The 22,714-nt window shown below is 42.6% G+C and overlaps 1 long non-coding RNA gene across 1 annotated transcript in view; it reads left to right on the forward strand.

Annotated features, from left to right (window-relative positions):
- The first annotated feature begins 17,085 nt into the window (after nucleotides 1-17,085).
- LOC129143262 (uncharacterized) overlaps nucleotides 17,086-22,714 on the forward strand; it is a 34,972-nt gene continuing 29,343 nt past the window's right edge. The window contains exon 1 of the long non-coding RNA XR_008546540.1: nucleotides 17,086-17,186. This is a non-coding gene — a long non-coding RNA (uncharacterized LOC129143262). The remainder of the gene's footprint in view (nucleotides 17,187-22,714) is intronic.

Below are 22,714 nucleotides of genomic sequence, written 5' to 3' on the forward strand. Positions count from 1 at the left end.
TTCCTTCCTTTCTTTCTTTCTCTCTCTCTTTCCTTCTTTTTCTTTCTTTATTTTGTTTGAAAGACAGGGTCTCACTTTGTTGCCTAGGCTGGAGCACTGTGGCACAAAAATGGCTCACTACAGCCTCCATCTCCTGGGCTCAAGTGTTCCTCCTGCCTCAGTTTCCCAAATAACTGGGACTACAGGTGTGCACTGCCACCTGTAGTGGGCTAATTTTTTAATTATTATTTTTTGTAGAGACAAGGTCTCACTATGTTGCCAGGCTGGTCTCAAACTCCTGAGCAATCTTTCTGCCTTGGCCTCCCAAAGTGCTGGAATTTCAGGTGTGAGCCACCATGCCTGGCCTATTTCTTTATCTTTTGATTTCTTTCTTTGTCTTTTTATTTTATAAAGTTTTACTTCAGTTTGTTTATTTTTACCCAGTCTGCTCTTTAAGCTTCTGGTCTTAGCATTTTATTTTGTTTCTATCTATCTGTTTGAAGTGGTTTGTTTTCTCAATTAGTTCACGATGTTTTAATTTTATCTTTATCTTACTGTTTTGACACTTTGATTGTAGCCTTCTCATCTTTAACATGAATTTGTTTTACTTTTGCATTTGGTTTCGTTTTTCTATTCACCTCTGTTTTTCCTAAAGTTTTGTCTGTTTTCATTGTAGCTTCCCATCATTCCCTCCATTGCTTTAATTATCTCTTTACCATTTATTTTATCCTGTTATTATTTAATTGTTGTATAGAGATTTAGTTCTTGATTTTAGGAATTCTAGCCATGGAAGGCTGGTGTCAGAGTGACAGATGAGGGAAAGCTGTCATAGGGCCCTGAACACGTCACACCCACTTTATTAGGAAGCCAAGCGACAGTGGAATGAATGTGCACTTGCCATGTGTACCCGGGATCTCAGAAACGGGTCCCACGGTAATGAATGACCAACATTTATTCTCATGGTAGCCCATTCTCCCCGACCCCCAAAAAGGAGAATCTAAAAAGCTTGTTTTTAGAATTCTTGGTATTCTGACAATGTATACTACTGAAATTCGGGAGGAAAAACCTAGGCACATTAGGATCTCATATCCAATTGTATCATGGGTTGTCCGGAAGAAGACACCAATAAACAAATCTTCCTTTTAGTCTATTCATAATAGGATTTAGGTTGTTATCTGAACAGAAGGGGGCAGAAATAGGAGAAGATAGGAGAAGTCATTTTGATAAATGGGCAATGGCTTACTTATGAAATCCTGAACATAGGTCTCCTTCTCCAAGTCGTATTTGGTGTGGGACAGTCCAATTTCCTGCTATGGAAGACACCGTGGGGTCAATAAAACCACTGGTGATCCTGCAGGCTGAGCAGGTCTCACCTCTTTACTTCAGCTCAGGATTCTAAAGAAGTCTTGGCCAAAGGAGAATACTCCGCTTCACCAGGGAGCAAAACCATTTCCATTGCTGTCCCTTGATCAACAAACCTTAGACAGAATCCAATAGTACCATTTTGCAATGCTGTATTTTAATTCCTGAGAGAGGTAAAAGTCATCAGAAATCTTGCAAATGAGCCCCGACGTTGATGAAATCACCATTTTCCAATCTGTATACACAGGTATTTATAATTGTCCAGTGTTTCACTGTATGTCGGCAGAGGCTGATAGTGATTAAGATGGTAGGAAAAAATGTCATAACCATAAAGCTGGAGAAAATTGAAGTGCAATGTGCTCTTCAGACAGCAAATGGAAAAATAAATGGGTCAAGTTCTCATTTTGGCAATTCAGGGGGAAATTTTTTGAAGTAATGAAGGGAACTAGAATTAGATAGGATGAGAAATTGGCTCATGAATTGAAAAGCATCGTCTGTATCCTAAGTAATAAGAAATTCCAGACGTCGGTTAGAGTATTCACATTGCCCTGATGACATCTCAATAGAGTCTTCAAATGTTTATTGCAAGGGAATGTAAAAATTTTATAGGCAAAACATATTAGCTAAAAAAGCACTGGATTATAACAAAAAGGAAAACAGCTTTCATTAAGTCTATAGAATGCATCTAGCACTTCCCCACTCATTTTAAGGTGATTGTGTGATTTCATCCTCTCAAGGACTCTGTTGCTGCAAACAAGGAATATGAGGCTAAACACTTAAGCTTCTTGTTCAAGCTCACACAGCTGGGAAATGGCACACCTGGGTCCTCAAGCAAGGAACCCTGAACACAGATGCTTTTCCATTTGATCCCACCCTTCCCAAGATTCTGAGCTAGGTTCAGCCACAGGCCGGCAGTGTGACCTCCACTCTACTCTGGGTTACCGCACACCTGCAGTGAGCTACACATTGCTAGAAGTGGGATTGGAAGCTGGATAGGCTGTTCCTGCCTCATGGTATTTACCACCTGATAGGGCCTCCAGCAATCAGCAATTCACCATATCCATTAAAAAAACATCGGCGAAGTCATTTAATTTCTTAGGTATCCAATTTCTTTATCTGCAGAGTGAGAAATGTTTAATCTTTCAGTGATTCATAACTAAGAGCGTGCAAAAAAGTCACCTACAAAGGTTTTGAAAAATTGAGTTATCAAGGCCCTACCCCAAACCGGCTTTTGAGTTGAGGCCTAAAACATGTAATTTGGAAACTTCCTTAGACGATTCAATTCAAACCTGTATTGTAAGAACCAATAGAAATGCTGACTCCAAATTCCTTTCTAGGTCTCAGGTGCTAGTTTTATCTTTAGAAGATCTTTAAATATCTCTCCGTTATCCAGCATTTATACTTGAACACTGGCAGAAAAAAATGCCTACTGACGTTGGACTACCAGGTATTGGAGTGACTTCTGAAAAAGAAAACGATTCGCCATCTTCACACGGGGTTACAAGTTGAAACTTTCCACTTAGCAGAATACACAGCTAACAAGAGCCTTTCGGCTGGGCGCGGTGGTTCACGCCTGTATCCCAGCACTTTGGGAGTCTGAGGCAGGGGATCATGAGGTCAGGAGTTCAAGACCAGCCTGACCAATGAGGTGAACCCTTGTCTCTACTAAAAATACAAAAATTAGCCAGTCATGGTGGCGTGCGTCTGTAATCCCAGCTGCTCAGGAGGCTGAGGCAGGAGAATCGCTTGAATTCAGGAGGCGGAGGTTGCAGTGAGCCAAGATCACACCACTGTACTCCAGCCTGGGTGACACAGCGAGACGCCATCTCAAAAAAAAAAAAAAAAAAAAACGAAAACGAAAACAAAAAACAAAAAACCTTTCATGTCAAGCAAGGAAATGAAGAAATTCCTGATGCAAGGTCCCTCCACCAAAGAAATTCAAGTTCCAAACATGCTGCTGGGGAATGGGCTTCTGCCTAGTAGAAAAATCTAGTATTTGGCCCAGGATGATGGGAAGAAAGGGAAAGCAAGATTAAGAATTTACAGATATCACTGGGCAGGAAGTGAACTTCAGACCGTGCAATCTGGAGTATGAGCAAAACTGAACTGGTTTTTGGAGGGGCAGAGAAGCTACCAAAATCATCCAGATCATATGTATGCAAAACACATCATTTTAGAAAATGTTTGCAAAAGGAGAGAACTTCAAGCCAAAATTACTCTTCCTGAGTTTTCCACAAGTAGCCACAGACTTTGTAATAAGGAAGGAAATTGAACACAATGAACACAGAATTCCATCTACACACAAAAATTCATGGAAAATCACTTCAAAGTAAGGGGAAATGCAATGATGGTAAATTACAATTCAAATTACTACCAGATCAATGTTATTTTTCCTATTAGATTTTATTTTTCCTTCTCTGCTTCTGTAAGCTGAGGCTGTGAGAACAGGGGCTGCCTTGCTTCGATACTTAAGCCAAAGTTGGCCCATGAGATTGTAGAAAGGTTAACTGGCTCTGCAGCAAGAAAAACATAGGAAGGCTATGAATTAATCTATTCACTGTCTTCCTCCCTCATTCGTTCCCACATAGCCCCCATTATCTTCCATGAACCTAAGCAGCCAGTGCTGTGTCACTACTGGTGGACCTCCCAAGAGCTTCCTCTGTCCCTAAAAGTGGGGCGCCAATTCATACCCAGGAAGAGCAACCACAGCTTCCACCCTCTCCCTACATAAAAATTATAGCCATTCCAGGGATACTGCTGAGTCTGGACTAGCAAGACCCAAACTGGGGGACATGGTGTACCAGAAAACCTGGGAGCACACCTTGGACCCAGTCCAAGAGGCGCAGAGGCAATATCCCAATGGAAGCCACCAAGAGGCAAACCAGGAAAACAGGAGCTAACATCAGGAATCTGCCAGGCAGAACAACCAACAGGGGGCAGTGACTTCAAATTGACTATAGGAGGTGCTGGCCTGATTCCGGGAGACAGCAGGACCCTCAACCTCTCGGGTGTATATGCTTCCAAGAAGATGAATGTGTGTGTCTCTATGGGCACCACTGGGCCTCCAGTGCATTCCATATGGGACCCTACCTCTTTCTGGCACCTGTAGTCAAGCTGCCCTTTCCTATGGGGACCTAAGGGTAAGCCTCATATCAGGCCCTTCTGAAAAGTCCCCAGCACCCATGTTGGAACTTCACCATTATACTTCCCTTTGAATCTGTGCTATTTTGCAAAGTAAAAAATACCTCTTCTTTGCCATGAGTTGGGCTATGTCTTAACTCCCTTGTAAGATGATAAAATCCTTGAAGGAAATTGTTTTTGTCTTACTCATCTTTTTCTTAATCACCATCCCCACTATGTATTGAATGCACACGATTGCCTTAAGTGGAATCCAGGGACTTTCCCTCGGTCGCTGAAAGTGTGGTTCCAACAAGCAGCAAAACACCCTCAACTCAGACTCCAGCTCCTTAGGGCCTAGAAGGATTCCAGGTAAAATATTGCCTTGCTTTTTAAGTCAGGCAGTAGAGAGGGTCCAGGCTCCACACTCACATAGGAGGTGCCACCCTTCCCTAGAGCATCGATTTTTTGCTCATGCTTTACATAGACATCATTTTTATTATTAAACAGATATAAATACATTATAGAAAACAAAATTCTACATATTTCTTATACAAAACATGAGTCCTCACATGACTGTCAATATCTCAATGTACCCTGCTCTGCCATTAAGACAATTCACTGCAATATGTAATCCTCAACATAGAAGCATGAACAGAAACGTGACCTTGTTTTACCATTGCCAGACCTAGGCTTTACATGATGCTGCTTAAATGAGACACACGGCTACCCCTGGGCTTAGCAAACCAGAAGCCCAGAGGGGAATCTCTCAGAAGAATAAATACATGAATCTCTTTGAAAGCCTTCCTAATCCACGGTGCTCAGTCACAGGAAGGCTTCAGTAGGTGTCACTGCAATGGCGTGGTCACCTCTTTGCTACATGGAGTGGGCTGCTGCCAGGCTGGGCTCAGCTCCATCCCCCTGGGGTCTCCCTTTTTGACATCTTGTGTTTGGTCTTTGCAGGGAACTGATTCCCTCACTCTTTGTTGCAAGCTGCAAAGCCAGCACTCAGCTCTGAGATGAAGGCAGGATAGGCAGCAGGACCTCCCAGGTAGTGAGCAGATGGATTAGGACTAGTTTTGCAAAGGTGAGGGGGGAAGGTTGTCATGGGATCCTAGCTCTGAAGAATGGCAAGCAGATGCGGGGGGTGCAGGGGTTGGGGGAGGCAGTGGGAATCCTATCCAACTCAGTGTGCTTTCCAATTAGGAGCCTTTCAAGTTAAGGCCTCCTTCAGGTCACCTTCAGCCACTTCTTGAAGGTTAAACAAGTTTTGCTTCTAGTGTACATTATGCAAAGTGGGTAACAATTACTTGTTATTTATTAACATCATATATTTTATGGTCAGACTTGACCCTGCCAAGCCCCCAACAGACCTGCCACTGGGAGAGGAGTCCCCAGCAGGCAGGGCCCAGTCACCCCCAGCTCAGCTCCAGACTCTCTGCCACAGGCTGCTACATACTGAATTTTCTTATAAGATTCTCTTTAAAAGGAGATTCTACCACTAAGATGTTGAAAGCACGGGTTTGACATGATGAAGCCTGCATTCAGAATCCACACACCTGTGTTGTCTCTGCCCTAACTCCACGAGCTCACATCAGCTTGGCCTTTCAGGTTGCATGTCCTTCCCCCTATGTCCCTTGTCTGGGGACCTGAGAAACCTCAGGTGAAAACTTGGCAGAGGCTGGTGCTTCTGATGGTATCTTGAAGGTTAAGTGCAAATCCTGAAGCATCAGTTTCCTCCCTGCCCCTTGCAGAGCACTGATAACCAAACCCACATGAGAAAGATGCAGAGGCCTGGTGCCCGGTATGGGCTCACTGCCTATCAGGCTCTACCTCTGCCTCCCAGCACAAACAGTGAAGCTCTGCGGAAGACTGGTGACATCATTCTTATCAAAAAACTTGAGGGCTGAAGACTTTGGGAAACTGAACAGCCTTTCACTCCTGCCCTGCCCAAGCCCAGCCTGCCCATCTGATGTGCATGGCCCAGTGCCCTGAAAGTCAGCAGTCAGGACTGCAGCGAGGAAAGTGAAGTGGGCGATGGGCTCCCCTAACCCCAGTTGGGTCTTTGAGCTGTGAAACCCTTGAACCTGAGAGATTGTCACTAGGTAGGGTTTTGGTTTGGAGCAGAAAAAAACAATGGCTGCTGCATTCACCATTTGAAATTGGTGTCGACGGATGCTCTACCATCTCTGAAGTGAGAATTGTGTTCTTGTCATCAATGCAGTGGGCATCCAGCTGATTTTTTTAGGAACTAGGTATTTATAAAGAAGCAAGACTGATCACCAGACATGTAACTAGGAGCCTCAGAGAATCACTGGTTTTAATTATTGGAAATATTAGATTTGGGTCCTATAGGATATGACCTGGAGGATCCATGAAGATCCCTTTGGTTACAACAAACAGAAATTTCAGGTCATACTAGTTGGAGCAAAAGGGGGCGCTCATGAAAAGGAAATTGAGTTTTCTCATATAATGAGATAAAGATGGGCATCAGGAACACCTGTAACTAGGCAAGAGCCTGACCATAGGAGCTCTGCTTCCCCTCCAATCTCCACTGTGCTCTGAGTATCAGCTCCCTTCCCTCTCCGCAAGGTGAGTGTCCTCAGCAGGCCCTGGGACTCATACGTCCTGGCTTCCACCACCAAAGAGCAATGGGCTCTTTTCCATGTGCATTTCAAAACATTCCTGGAGAAAAAAACTCGCGTGGCCAGGCTTGGGACAGGACATCCCTGGCCCAGACAATCAAGGCCAAGCACAAAGGCCTTATTCACAAGGGGAGAGCCACCCCTAGGGAAGGGTATGGGGTCTGGGCTGACCACACAAGAGGGTCTCAGCCCTTAGGCCTGACCTTTATGTGCTAAAGCAGAGACTGGCAAACCACGCTGAATCTGGTTGACTGCTTGTTTTTGTAAATGAAATTTTATTGGCACACAGCCACACCCAGCTGCCTTCCTACAATGGCAGAGTTGAGTAGCCATGACAGAAACCCTATGGCCAGCAGAGCCTAAACATTTACTATCTGACCCTTCAGAGGAAAAGTTTGCTGACCGTGTGCTAAAGGGTAAGACATTTTAGGAGAGAGCTCAACAGTGGTCCCCAGGTCTGGAACCAGCTCATAAGGAAACAGCCATCCTCCTGTCTCAGGATTCATGCTGTTTAGATGCATTCTAATAAGTAATAAAATGGAAATGTTGTGACTTGGGGTTGAACTTTGTGGACTTGGAGCCAGTGCTGTGATTTTCTTGTGTATTCTGGATCTTTGGATCTTCAGGGAAGTGAGATGTGGGAAAGATTTGGTATTGAAATAACTTAGCTTTTGAGGCTCTCAAGGAAATATGCCAGTTCCAGTGATGTCATAAGAAACATGGAGGTTACAGAGTGAAATGCATTTACAACTATTTGATGACTTTTTACGGGGGATAATGGGATAGGTTTTATAGAATAGTAGCAAGTCTGCATCCTTTTTACTGAGCAGAATTGTACCACATAACTTGTGCTACCATGGGCTGGGGGTTACCCTGTGTGACTCTCCCTGGAAGGTCTGTGAGATACTGTGAGGGTACTGGAACAGAGGGGACTCTTTTCCTCCTCCTGCATAGATGTTCATCAGGCAGTCATACTGGCAGGCATGGCCAGCTTGAAAGCTTTCTTCAGAACCATCAAGAGGCATTCACTGATCCCTTATGGATGTGAGGTGTGTTGGTAAGGACTGGAGACGCTGCCCCATGAAGGAGTGGATAGATCTCTCCTGAAACATTATTCAGCTCTGCACCTAAGCACTGCAGGGAAAACAACAGTCCTGCTTGATCCAGCCCCCAGGTATGAAGTCCACTGGCCTCTCAGAGAGAAAGAACCAGGAGGAAGGGATGGTTGGCTTGAGCCTCTCTCTCCCCTCTTCTCTCTGTCAGCACCCTACCCCCACTACACAGTTGGCACATGGAGAGGTAGGTGAAATGAACAAACCCATCTGCCAGATCATAGCCCCAAGGTCAGCAAGTTAAAGGTCAAGCAGAGAGTATGGAGTCTCTCTCCTTAAGAGGCTTTCCTTTGAGTAGATTGGCTGGATTCCCAGACTCTCTCTCTACTGGGCTGTTCTAAGCTCCCTTTGTCTTCTCCTCATGTAGCTGAGGTTAGAGGTTCATATGAGAACTTTCCTGGCCTTTGAGTGTCCTGAGACAGACACCCAGGACCAACTTTGTGTTGGCCTCAGGGTGAAATTGCCTCTATGACTTCATCTTTAGGATCAAAATTGGTTCATCATGTGCCCCAACCCTTCTGAGCTGCAGAGACTACACTGGAACTTAGTGCATGGGGCTGGAGCTTCAACAGTGATATGATGTTCCCCTGAAATTGTTCTCTGGGCATGTACCTCTCTTGGAGACCTTAAGGGGAGGAAAGACAAAGTAAGGTTGAAGTTTGGGTCTTTCTGGGTCCACTGGCCCAATATTATCTCATAATCTCATCTCTGTCCCCACAAATACCAATCTAGATCCCTTATCTCAGAGGACAATGCTCTGTCCAAGCCCAGAGTGGAAAAATGCTGAGCCCATCTCACTGTCAACTTTCTAAGCAGGAGGAGGGGAGAGCTGTCCTGGGAAGACTGCTCTAAAGCTGTACCAGGCACCGCCTTTTGGAAGCTCTAAGATTTTGTCATAAAAAGCAATATGGAAGAGAGGATTTCATTAAGACAAAAAGACAAAGCCAAAATATATTCCAAGCTCACTTTCAAAAAAAAAAACAAACCGTAAGACTCCTTTTGAGAAGCTTTATAGGAGCTTTTCATGTCATTGAGCTCACCTAATCTAGATACTAAATTGCTTTCTGTTCACTCATCATTCTTAGCATTCCTCATGAGGACAAACATAAAGTAAAACAAAACAAAGCAAAACCAACAGCTAAACATGGCTAGGAAGCCAGTCAAACAGTCACACCACACGAGGCAGCATTCATGCCCCCACACATCAGGGAGGATGCACTGAGAATCATTGCTCAGTTGTTCCCTGGGAGATACAGATACCAGTGGGCTGGGGGAGATCCCTGAACACCGGTGAGACCTTGACCCCAGCCGGTGCCCAGGCTCTTGACATCCTCACGAGAAGGAATTCAAGGATGAGTCAGAAAATAGTGCAAGTATGGAGATTTATCACAAAGGGAAAAGTACACACTCTAAAAAGGGAGGTGTGGGTGTACTTCAGAGTTAAGTAGATGGAGTTTGGGGCTGCTACCTTTATGGATTTCTTTAATCAAGGGGTGGAATATTCACGAAAGTTCTTGGAAAAAGGTGAAGAGTTCTTGGAACTGTGGTGCCATCCATTTTTTACACCAAATATGGGTGTTCTCAGAACCATCATGGTGCTGGTGGGTGTGTGGTTAGTATGTTAATGAGCACATAATGAGGTCCTAGGAGAAACCTCGGTCAAATCCAGCGCCATGTTGGTTCCAGTCATTCTCATCCAGCTTGGTCCACACCCTGGTTTTTCAGGGTCTTATCAGCCCATGGGCTGTGGTCATGTGAAACTCCTGCCTGAAATGTTTTATTCTCTTGTGACCAACCTATATTATTCCTGTCTCAAAACAATGACCTCAGAATAACACCTGAGTTATTAGGATAGACTATGACCCACCCTGAAGTCTCAGGGTGATCTACTATGAACACCAGAGTCCTCCTGGATGAGTTAGTGGATGTTGGGACAATTTTAAAGAAGAAAGCAGCACAATCCTTTCTTTGAACAGCCTCCCAGCACTGACCACTTATTGTTTCAGCACAGGGCCAGGTTGCAGGCGAACCCTCTCATTATTTATATTTCCTCTACAATAAAGAGTGCCAGCAACCTGAGATTCCATTCATTAATCTAAGCAGGTAAAAGCCAGCAGGCCTGCAGCTGGAAATGGTTTCAGGAAAATGAAGCAGAGATTGCCTTCCTTCAATATCTTACGGTAGGATGATCACCGAGCCTCTGTCAGTCCTCAAAACAGGGACAAATGACACCTATTACTTCCCTGATAAAGTTTCGATGTGTGTACTCATGGGTAAAAAGCTAGGTAAATGACTAGGAAGACCATCTTCCAGTCCCCAAATAAAATAAGACTAAATAACAGAGAAGTTCAATCTCCTTCAGGGAGATTGGCAAAAAGGATGGAGTTGTCAAAACAAACAGGGGCCACTGCCTTTTCTATTGCCATCATTTTAGTGCCTCTGCACCTTCTAAACTTGTATTTGCTCACCACCGAGGTTGAAGTTGGGATAAAAGTCGGGGGGAAGGGAAGGCAAACATTTGCTTGAGTAAGAGATCATTGTTTCCATAGCTGTTTGCTATGTTTTCTTCCTGAGCCAAACACCACACACCTGTCTCCTAAAGAAAAGACAGAGCCTGTTTAACCAGCAGCATAAGCAGGTGTTCTCTCACTGTTCTAAATGGACTGCTTACTCTTGCAAGCAGAAGCATGCTGCTCTAAACAAATGCCATCCAGTTGCTTCTAAATCTGTATGTCTGAAACACCTAGGGGGGCTTGCTATAAATATAAATTCCCAGACTGTACCTCCCAAGATTCTAATCCAGTTGGTCTGGGCAGGGGCCTAGGAATCTGAATGTCGAGTAGGCACTTCTGCTCCTCCCTGGGAGTGCTGGGAGCTAGGCATAGCAGTTATTCTGCGTTCCCATACCTCACGTTAGCATTTTAGAGCGGAAAAAAGGAACGTGGGGATCATCTAACTCAGCCTCTTTGTTTTACACAGAAATAACGTTGAATCTGAAAGAAAGAACCTGATTTGACCAGTCAGGGCTGAGACTGATGGAAAATCTCTGGTCCAGGCTGCCTGCCTCTTGCTGAATTGAGAACTTTGGGATATGTTTCTGTAAAGGGCTAGAAGCAAATAACTTTGGGGGCAGGGGAGGCTTATTAGGAGTCATCTATAGAAAGAAGCCTTTGTTCGGTAAAGATGGCTTTGAAAAAGCAAACGTTAGTGTAAGATGCTATATTAGAGGAAGGGCCCGGGAAAATCCGGCCTGGGGCACAGGGGCACAAGAACCGGTCTTTGTTCGGCCATCTGCAGTCTGCGTCTGAGTGCCCAGGGAAGAGGCAGGAACTCAAATGGCTAATAGCTTTTGAACTCCAAATAGAAGGCAAACAAAGCCATTCTTAAACAAAAGGACTGTAGTCTTGAAACAATTCTTAAAGAGAAAGGCCCCGTTGATGTGTATTCCTCCCAAATGGAACTTAATTAGGCCACACATGTTCATGCACTTTGGAGACACCAGAAAACCCAATCCTTTCTGTATTCCTAGATCCAGGAGGAGCATGGGTAGCTTACAGCTGCCTCAGTAGCACTATATGGATTGTTAGAGATATTATGTAAATAATTATGGAGTTACCTCTGATAACATGTATGCCCGTAACGGAACCACTTCTGGGTACCCTGCGCACACCCTTCGCCCCAATTCTTATTGAACCACAGGACCCACAGCAGAACAGATGTTGCTGAGAACCCTGGCCATGGGCCTGTCAGGCAGGGATGTGCACATTGTGGGTGTGCTTAGTGTGGATAATGGGGATTCCTGGCAAATTTTAGACCTGGGTAACAGCGAGTATAATTATTTCTAAAATTCTGGGAGTTTTGATTTTCATTCCCTTAAAACTTGCATCATGAAATGGGGGCCCTCTGAGGAATTCTCAACAAAAGGAAAATAGGAAGAAGCAGGGCCTCCCTGGGCACTTGGCCCACAGTTTGAGTGATGTGTAGACCCACTGTGATGCATTGAGCTCATCACTTTATTCATTTAGAAATGCCTGCAGTGCACGTATCCATGGGTTTCTAACCACACAGCCCATTAAGCAGAGCTGACAAAATTGAGGCCCCGTGATATTTTTGCAGGTACTGATAGAGCTGGCACAAGGACCCAGGAGACCTCCCACACAGCATCCTTTCTACACCAAGACACAGGCTTGATGACTCATCCTCTGTTGACATGAATTTCCAAATTATTAGCTCTTTCCTGGGTAATCAGTGACATCTCATCTTTCCTGGGTTTGCATGGAGTCTTCTGGAAGATTTGGGGTCAGTCTCTACAGCAGCTGCATCTTAATGTGATCCCCCCATGAGTCAAGCCTTGTGTGACCCTTCCCCTTGAGTGGAACCTGCGACTTGATTCTAGCCAATGGAGTATGTCAGAGGTGATGGGATGCCCCTCACTAAAGGTAACGTTACATGCAAGGTGGTACCCCAACCATGGGGCCATGGACCAGTACCCGTTAGGAACCAGGTTGCACAGCAGCAGGTGAGTGGTGGGTGAGCCAGCGAAGCTTCATCTGTATTTACAGCCGCTCCTCATTGCTCACTTACCACCTGAGCTCCACCACCTGTCAGATTAGCAGCAGCATTAGATTCTCACAGGAGCACAAAACCCATTGGGAACTGCGCATGTGAGGGATCTAGGTTGTGTGCTCCTTATGAGAATCTAATGCCTGATGATCTGTCACTGTCTCCCATCACCCCCAGATGGGACTATCTAGTTGTAGGAAAACAAGCTTAAGGCTCCCACTGATTCTGCATTATGGTGAGTTGCAGAATTATTTCATTATATATTACAATGTAATAATAATAGAACATGCACAATTAATGTAATGTCCTTGAATCATCCTGAGACTGCCCCCCACCCCACCCCTGGTCCATGGAAAAATTGTCTTCCATGAAATCAGTCCCTGGTTGCTGCTGTAGGAGATGCTCTCACAGCTGACTGGAGTGAGATTACTTGAAGACATAAGCTGCCATCCTGCAAGAACACCACATGGCAAGGAACGGCAGACAGCCTTTAGGTGCTGAGAGCAGCTGCAGCTACAGCCAGCTAGAAAACAGGACTCAGTGTAGAGCCACAAGGGACTGAATTCTGCCAACAACCACACGAGCTTGGAAGAGGCATGCAGCTTGGCCGATATCTGACCACAACCTTGTAAGAACCTGAGGTCCCAACTAAGCCATGCCCAGTCTGCTGACCCACAGAAGTTGCAAGAGGATAAATGCACAGTTGATTCTCATTATACACCATAGTTATGTTCTGTGAAGTCACCGTGAACACCAAATTAGCAAATACCATTGCTGCTATGGGGAATGCAGGGTTAGGTTCCTATGAGTCTCCGGTCACAACATTTTTTGGTCACCCAATCAATATGTAACCTTGTTTTATGTGTGTTTCTATTGACAGGCACCTGATTTAATATATATTGTTGATTCATTACATTGAACAACTCATGGCCAACAACGCCACAACTCATGCCTGTGTGAAGCTTCTCTAACACGGAATTCCTCCAGGAAGCACATCACAGCCTTCTCATGCTTGGGAACACCAGACGGCTCTTCTGTGCTGTGCCTGGGACCATCTTAAACAGTGAAATCAACATCAAAAACACAAATTGGTGACAAACCATGGCACTAAATAGACTGTGAAAAGGACAATTGTTTACAGCGTGCGAGCTGGAGCAAGAAGGCAGAGCGTTGCTTTGTTCAACTCAGTGGGATGTGTGCCTTGGGTGACTCAAATGTTTCAAAGCTCCATGCACATCCACCAGTGAGCACGAAAGGCACCTCGGGTATCAATTTTGGGGTTACTAATCAATTTCAGCAGTGGGAGAATTCACAAATACGGAATCTGTAAATGATGAGGATGGGCTGTTTTGTTGTTTTCAGCTGCTGAGTTTGTGATCACTTGTTAGGCAGCCATCGCCAACTAACTCAGTCTCTCACTGCCGTCACTCTGCCTGCCGGCGAACCCCAGCCAAGCTCCCTCTCAGAAATAAAATTCTGTTTCCGGTGAACATGCTGTTTCACACTCTGACTTTCTTTGCCTTCAGTCTTCCTTTGAACGTGACTCCTGTTCTGCACGTATGAGGATGTTAAACAAATACTGTTCTTCTGACAAAACCTTTCTGTTACTTGAGTGTTTTATAGCACATTCCTAGAACTCCTATGTATTAGAAAAGCACAAGGAGGTGGAAGGCTTTGCTGCACTTCATAAAAATATGGTCTCTGTAGCAGACACAACTCATTCCCTCAGCCTGGCTTAAACATGAGGTCAAATCTCCTTTATTCCTCATTTTAAATCATCACATGGTTTAAGCTTTTTTCGTATCCCGCAAGATCATTTTTCTTGCTTTTACAAGAATCCCACTTCCTTTCCCTGATGGATCAAAGAATTCCAGAGCTCACTCACCATGACTCACCCATGCCCCAGCCAAGTTCACAGGGCCGACAGAAAACCAGGAAAGTCGTTCTGTCCTCTGGCCAGCCCAGGCCTTGGCTGCATTGCTGTGGTCATTGCCCTGCTGCACAATTTCTCAACCCCAGGGTCACTGGCCACCAGCTCCTTTCCTTTGCTCTCTTCTATACCATTACAGAAAATTGGTTGAATATCTCCATGTGACTGAAGCAGGGACTGTCCCCTCTCACATCTGTCCCTCAGTGCAGGCACCCTCGCCCTTTGGACACAATCCTGAATATCAGACCAGCCAGATGTGTCCCACATTCATTGGCAGAATTGAAGCTGAAAGACCCCAGATCCTGCTCTGTACAGCCTGGGCTTAGCGCTGTCTCCAGTAACTGAGCTGAGTAGGTTGACACCTGTGCATAAAGCCATTGCTTCTCCCAAGGCTTGCACAGAAGATTTAGTGGGCAGGTTGCTAGCACCTTCTACTCTCCACTCAACATTGTCTCAGAGACCATCATCTAACCCTCCACATTAGTGCACCCCTCACCCTCCAAATATGGAATCTGCCCCTCCCTCAATCAGTCCTCAAAACCAGCCTGCCCTCAAGACAGGGTAAAAAACCCTCCCGGTTGCATGTACAGATCCTCCTCCTTTTACAACGGGGTTATGTCCTAATAAACCCATTGTAAGTTGAGAATATCATAAGTTGAAAATGCACTCAATACACCTCGCCTACCCAACATTATAGTTTAGCCTAGCCTAGTTTAAACATGCCTTAGCCAACAGTTGGGCAAAATCATCTCACACAAAGCCTATCTTATAATAAAGTGTTGAATATCTCATGATATTTATTGACTTCTGTACTAAAAGTCAAAAACAGAATGGTTGTATGGATAGCATTGCAAAGTTGAAAAATCGCAAGTCAAACTATGGTAAGTTGGGACCCTCTGTGTTAAAAAATACTATCACAAAGTAGCTCAGAGTAGGACACAAACATCCTCATGTTGAACTGCACCACTGCAGCACAGAACTTAGATAAATGAAGAGAAAGAACAACATTACGTTTATGACATAGGAAGAAAAATCTGATTGTCCACGCACAATTAGCAATGTTTCCCCATCCCAGGGGTTCAGAGTGATTTGCCTATTTTCCCATGTTGCTAGGTTAGTCATCATCATCTGCTTCAATGCAGCAAAATAGGAGGAGAATTAATGAACCATTTCACAGCAAGCACTCACCGCGTCTCAGCATAGGCTTACAGAGTAGCCTCAAAAATAAATTACGCAGACCTGCTTTATGCTTGCAGAATGGAGAGAAGAGCTAACAAAGCCATAATTTTCCCTTCTTTTAAGCCTCTGCTCAAAATATATAGTTTTCCACTTTGGTTGATTCCCCTAGGATTTTGTATTGGTGGTGATTGATTTTCTTCTTTTATCATTATCAATTGATGCTATGTTTTCAGATCACTGAACATTAGAGATGTTACAATCTCATTTATAGAAAGCTATAAAAAGTTAAATTTGGAGAATGAGGGACAATACATAAAAAGCATTCTGAAGCATACTAGCACTTTGGCCTGTAAAATGAAGATAATTGTAATAATTTATCACATAATTCTGCTTAAGATTTAATTATGTTGTGACTTTGAGATTTCTTCTTTCAGAATTTATAACTGCAATGAATCTTAAAACAATAAAGGAGTTGGAGAAGAATAAGGCAGAAGAAAATCCTTGATGTAAAAAAGACACAAGCACAGGATTCTTCAAAGAAAGAAGAAGAATGAGACAAATCTATGTGCCAATGATTACTCTCAACTCAGCCGTTAGCTCATTTGCATTATTTTAATATACATCACCTGCTCATAATATTCCATTTGGCTTCAAAATTCTTCCTCCCTCCATGGCAGAAGTGATTGGACATTATTCTCATGTGACTTCTTTATCCTAGATTTCTCCTTAACAGCTACATTCCAAACTAATATTAAGAACCATCACATGATACCATTTACAAATCATAGGAAACATGCATGGAATTCAAAAGGGATAAAGTAGCATTCTCCAAAATATTTTATGGGCATTCTTATTTGTGCTTCACCTATTCTAAAAAGTGTTTGAGCCTTCTCACTACAATACATGTATTAAAGTAGAATTTTTAAAAGTAAGAGAAGAAAACCGTGGGAATAATGGAAAACAAGGATAGGAAAAGTAAGATGAGGTCAGTGCACCTGTATTATTCAACTAGTACTGCAAAAGTGCTGCATAATAGACAATGACAAAATCTCCGTGGCTGACAACTGCAGCATTCCCTTTGCACTCATAAGCCTGTGAGTCAGCTGGGGGCCTCTCTCACCGCAGACCCTGCTGACTCTGCTCCACGAGTCTCTCGCCCTCCTGGGACCAGAGAGGCCAGTTGGGGCATGTTCTTTTCATAGTGAAGGCAGACCACAGGCTGGCAAATGGAAATGCATGATGCTTCCTAAGGCCTAGGCTCAGACCTGGCAACTGTCAATTCCACTTTCCTCATCTTATGTAAGTAGAAACTCTAAAGCAAATCTGCATAAGGAATGGGATTCTGGGAAATGTAGTTCCCAGCCTTAGATGCCTATAGTGATGGTGGTAAAGGTGAGGGTGATGGTGTGATGGTGATGGGTAGTAGCGGTGATGATGGTGGTAACAGTGGTGGTAATGATGGTGATGATGGTGACAGTGGTAGTGACAGTGGTGGTTATGGTGGTGATGGTGGTGATGCTGTTGGTGGTGATGGTGGTGGTGGTGGTGGGTGATAATGGTGGTTATGGTGGTGGCGGTGGTGGGTGGTGATGGTGGTGATGGTGGTAGTGACGGTGGTGGTTTTGGTGGTAGTGGTGATTATGCTGGTGGTGAAGGTGAATGGTGGTGGTAATGGTAGTGATGTGATGGTGATGGTGATGGTGGTGGTTATGGTGGTGATGGTGGTGGTTATGGTGATGATGGTACCGGTAGCAGTGATGTGATGGTGGTGGAGGTGCAGTGGTGGTGGTAACAAGCTGAAAATAGATAATTAAGCACAGTATGAAAATGTTCAGTCCCTGAGCACCTTTCTAGACATAAGCTTGAAACAACTTCTATACTTTCTAGAATTCAATTCAAAGGGAAACATGATCACAGAGGCTGTAAGATTCACTTAGGGATGGGTCATTTATAATTCATTGGGGAGCAGGTTCTTTTTGTGTGAAGTTTTATCTTCATCAATTTCAATCATTTCTGTTTTTTATCTGATGATTCCACTGTTTTCTCTGTTTTCTTTTTCTGTCACCCTTATGTCTCATCATATCTCTCATTTTTTTCATCTTTTTATGTTTGGGAAAGGTTTTCCTGACTCCACCTTTATTTTTTAATCTCAAATAGTTGTTCTTTTCCATTTCTTTCTTTTTCAGAATATTTTGTTCTTGGTTTATGTACTAAAAATTTTACATCTCTCTATTAATTGGAATATTATTCTTAGATATTTTCTGTATCACAAATTACCATATTTTTTCTGTTTATATTTTTTTCTGTTTCTTTGTTCAGCTCTTTCTTGTTTGAGCTAGAAATCAAAAGGTATCTGAGACAAATGTCAATCAATTTAGAGGTTTATTTTGCCAAAGTTGAGGATGCACCCAGGAAAAAAAAACAGAAGTTACAGTAGGATCTGTGGCCTGTGCTTTATCCGAAGAGAGTTTCATGAACATCAATATGTAAAGGCAAAAGAGCAGACAGGAGTGAAAGGAGGAAAGAAAAAAAAAAAAGGAGGGCAGGCAATGAGGCAAGCAGTTACATTCTTGTGAGGCTCTGATTAGTGCTCACTGCATCGACATTTTACATAAAAAGAGAGGAGTAGGGGGAAAAGTCAATAATGCATTCCTCTCGAGCTCAGTAAATCTACATTTTACATAAGATAAAGTTAGCATGTGAAATTACAGCTCTCTGGGAACAAAGAAAGGCAGGTTTTGTTTGTTTGTTTGTTTCTGTTATATGTATTTTGTTTTGTTTTGTGTGAATCAGTTCACAGGCTGAACTTTTTGCCTCTGGCATAGTGACTTTGGGGTCTTAAGATTTTATTTTTCTTGCACAGAGTTTAGGTCTCCTCCTCTGCTTGGTGATTTTTGGTCTTCTGTTTGGGATTGAGAAAACAGGATGGGTATGTGGTGTTGGTTCTCTCTGTGGCTGAGTCTCTATGGTATGGTAGGGTGTGTTCAATTATTTTAGAAAATAGGCTACAGTGGTTTCTCTTGGAACATCTACAGGCCACCTCTTCTATGGATCAAGGAGTATATATTCTTTGTGAACTTGTGACTTATCAGGACTTTAATAACCCCCCTGCATACCCAGTTAACATATTCTAGGAAGTCGCTTCACCACACGTTTCATTAGCCAACACATTTCCCTCTAACTAGCAGTGTCTGCATTTTCCATTAAATAATCCATGACTTCTCATACTATTTGCCTTTGCCAACTTCATCACATATTCAAACTCCTTCTCTAATAATAAGGCTATATGAACTAAAAATCAACACAGCTTTACAGCATTTTTAATATTTGGAAAAGTCATTTCCCCTCATAATACTTTCTTTCAAAACATTTAAAATTTATTCTCAACACTTTTTTCTTCCACATGAACTTTGGATTTATTTTAACAAGTTTTCCCAAAAATAGTATAGAGACTTTGTTTGGAATTATTTTAATTATGTAAGTTGGGAAATTTAATCATACAAAATAGTCTTATCATCCAAGACATGTTATGTAAATATTGGTATTACTTATTTTTTGGTGTGTAATAATAGTATCTATAATTATTTGTATGTTTTCCAAGTGGTTATAGACATTATAAAGACCTGATTTTTTATATATTACTTTCAGAATCAGCCACTGAATTCTATCCACAATCCATATGTTATTTTGATTGACAGTCTGGGGTGTTCATATACAATCATACTGGCTGCAAATAGTAATACTTCTGTCTTCTTCATATCAAATGTATATTACTTGTTTTTGTCTTCTGTCCAGAGCCTCCAAAGTAACATTGTAATGTGTTGATAGGAATGAGAAACGAAGACCTTCACTAAGTTTATTTTTCTACAGTTTCTCTATTCCTTGACTACACTGGGCAGAGGTATTTATTGTCTTTGCAAATAAATCATTTTTTGTTTCACTTATCAATCCCATCATCTTAAAAGTCATTAATTTCTGATTTCATCTATATTATGTTCTTTCTAATTCCCTATGTTGAATGATAACATATATTTATTTTCTTCTTCATTTGGAAATGAAAGAATTTAGGGTTAATAATTGGCCTCTCCAGATATCTTGGAAAGCCTTAGTTACATAGTGTCTTCCTTTTTAATAATTTTCTAAATATACTGAAATAATATTTGATATCCTATTAGTTATCTGAGAGGGCTTTTATTTTATTTGTTATATCTTAACTAATTGGATTATTCTTTCTAAATGTTTATTATAAATCTTGAATTTTAGAAAATTATGTTCACGAATAGCAAGTTTTGCTTTGAGGATTTTATAGAGGCAAATATATGCAACTTTTGTAAATGTTTCATGGACATTCAAAAATTAGTAGTCCTATTAGTACGAGCTCTATCTTTATCTTTTCTAAGTCTTACATTATCATTGTGATAGGCTGAACAGTGGCCCCTCAAGATATACAGGTCCTAATCCCTCAAACCTTTGGATATTACTTTATAGGACAAGACTTCGCAGATGTGATTAACAGTCTTGAGATGGGAAGATTATCCTGAATCAACTTAAAGGAAAAAAAAACTGAGGCAAAATTAATAAAAGTAGAGAGTTTATTTGGGCCAAATTTGAGGACTGCAACCCAGGAGCATAGATCCAAATTGCCCTGAATCTACATTCTAATTAACAGCAGTTACAAGTGGGATTTTAAAGAAAAGAAGGAGAGGCAGTTCCTAAGCTGTTTACCAAGAATTTACATTAAAATAACATAGTCTATTGAATGGCTATACATTGTCTTTTGTATCACTAATTCCAGGAACAGGATATATGGGTGAGACAGCTGGTCTGAAATGCTTTTAAACAATTGCCCCCAGCATAGTTGTGGAAGGGCGGGGTGAGACTGAAGCCCTGTGCTCGAGTCTCTCTGAGCCTGGTAAGTTCTGCCCACATCGTTCAGACTGCTCTCAGCTATTTTTCTTTTCTCACCTGGATTATCCAGGTATGCCCTAAATGCAAGTCACAAGTATTCTTACAAGAGGGAGGCAGAGAGAGATTTGATAGAGAAGAAGAAGGCCTTGTGACCACTGAAGCTGGACGCTATGCTGCTGGCTTTGAAGGTGGAGGGAGGGGCCAGGAGCCAGGGAATGTAAGGAATGCAGCTCCAAGCTAGAAAAGGCAAGAAAGGGCAGGAAAACAGGTCCTCCCCAGAGCCTCTGGAGACGGTGAGGCCCTACTGACATCTCCATTTCAGCCCAGTGAAACTGATTATAGCCTTCTGACCTGCACAACTGTGAGACAGTCAATATGTGTTGTTTTAAACCATCACATTTGTGGCAATTTGTTATGGCAGCCACACGCAACTAATTCTCTTTTCATTGTTTCCTGATCTACCATAGAGTAGTGGTACTGATAAACTCTCCCTAATAGTTGTATTTTGATCATTTCTTCTTGACTTTTAAAATGTGAATATACAGTGCCAGTACTGTGTTTCTCAGCATATGAAGGCTAAGGACCATTTTTACTGCTAATACCTTTCATAACACAACATGACTTTTATTGCCACTTTAAGGCTCCTTGAGTTGATGCCTACATTTTCTTCATATTGAAATAATCGTTTCCTCTGTCATGTGAACTTTTCTGTCTATCTTTCCCCAGTCTTTTATTTTAAATTGTAAAAGACCTCTCCTTAATATTTATTTCTTGTATCATATCCTATTTTTGCTTCCTACTATAAGACTTTGCTTTGATATAGCGGAATTTAAACTGCCAACATTTATCATCATAACGAAAATGCTTGACCCTTATGCCTCTCATCTTCCTTTGTTAGGCTTTCCATTGTATACTTTACTGTAGCTTTCTTTTATATTCATGTTATTTGTATAATGGTATTTTTAAAAATTATACCAATGAATACTTTTAATTTTTAAAATATCTATTTAAATGTGTTCTCTAATTATCTAAGTCCAGAATAAAGCAATTATTTTGGCTCCTTTTTACATAAGACTTAAAATTTATTACACTTTATCTCTTCCTATGCACTTGATTATTTCCTAGTCTTTGTTAATTTACTTTCACATTACAGACCTAGATCGACGTATATTATCATTGCTATTTTTAATAAAGTAAAAATTATTTGAGATTTTTTTTCTCTTTTTAGGCCATTTTAATGTAACTCATTTATTCATCCAATAAATATTTATTGAGGACCTATACTATGAGCCAGATCCTGAGCTAAGAAGTGGCAGAGCCTCAGTGATCAAGACCACACAGCCTCTGCCTAGGCCTCATGGGCTGTGGTGCTGTGTGGTCTCTGTGTTTGATCCATTTCAGTTCTCACCTACCCTGTGTTCAGGCCACCCTGAACTGGGCTTGGTTCTTTAGAATCACCGTACCTACCATGTTACCAAGCCACCATGCCCTAAAGCCACCATGCCACTATGCCCCTATACCACCATGCTACCCCACTACCACACCACCATGTCACCACGCCACCATGCCACCCATGCCATCATGTCACCATGCTACCACACCATCATGCCATCATTCCACCATGTCACTATGCCACACATCAACTCACCACCATGCCACCATACCACCATGACATGCCACCATGTTGCAATGTCCCCATGTCACCACCTCACCACACCACCATGCCACCACATCATCATGCCACCATGTTACCATGCCACCACATCATGCCATATCACCATGTCACACACCATCATGCCACCATGTTACCATGCCACCACATCATGCCATATCACCATGTCACACACCATCATGCCACCATATCACCACATCATTATGCCACCATGCCACGATACCACCATGTCACCATGTCACAACAT

The sequence above is a fragment of the Pan troglodytes genome, chromosome 13 (genome assembly GCF_028858775.2).
Source record: "Pan troglodytes isolate AG18354 chromosome 13, NHGRI_mPanTro3-v2.0_pri, whole genome shotgun sequence".
Lineage (NCBI taxonomy): Eukaryota > Metazoa > Chordata > Mammalia > Primates > Hominidae > Pan > Pan troglodytes.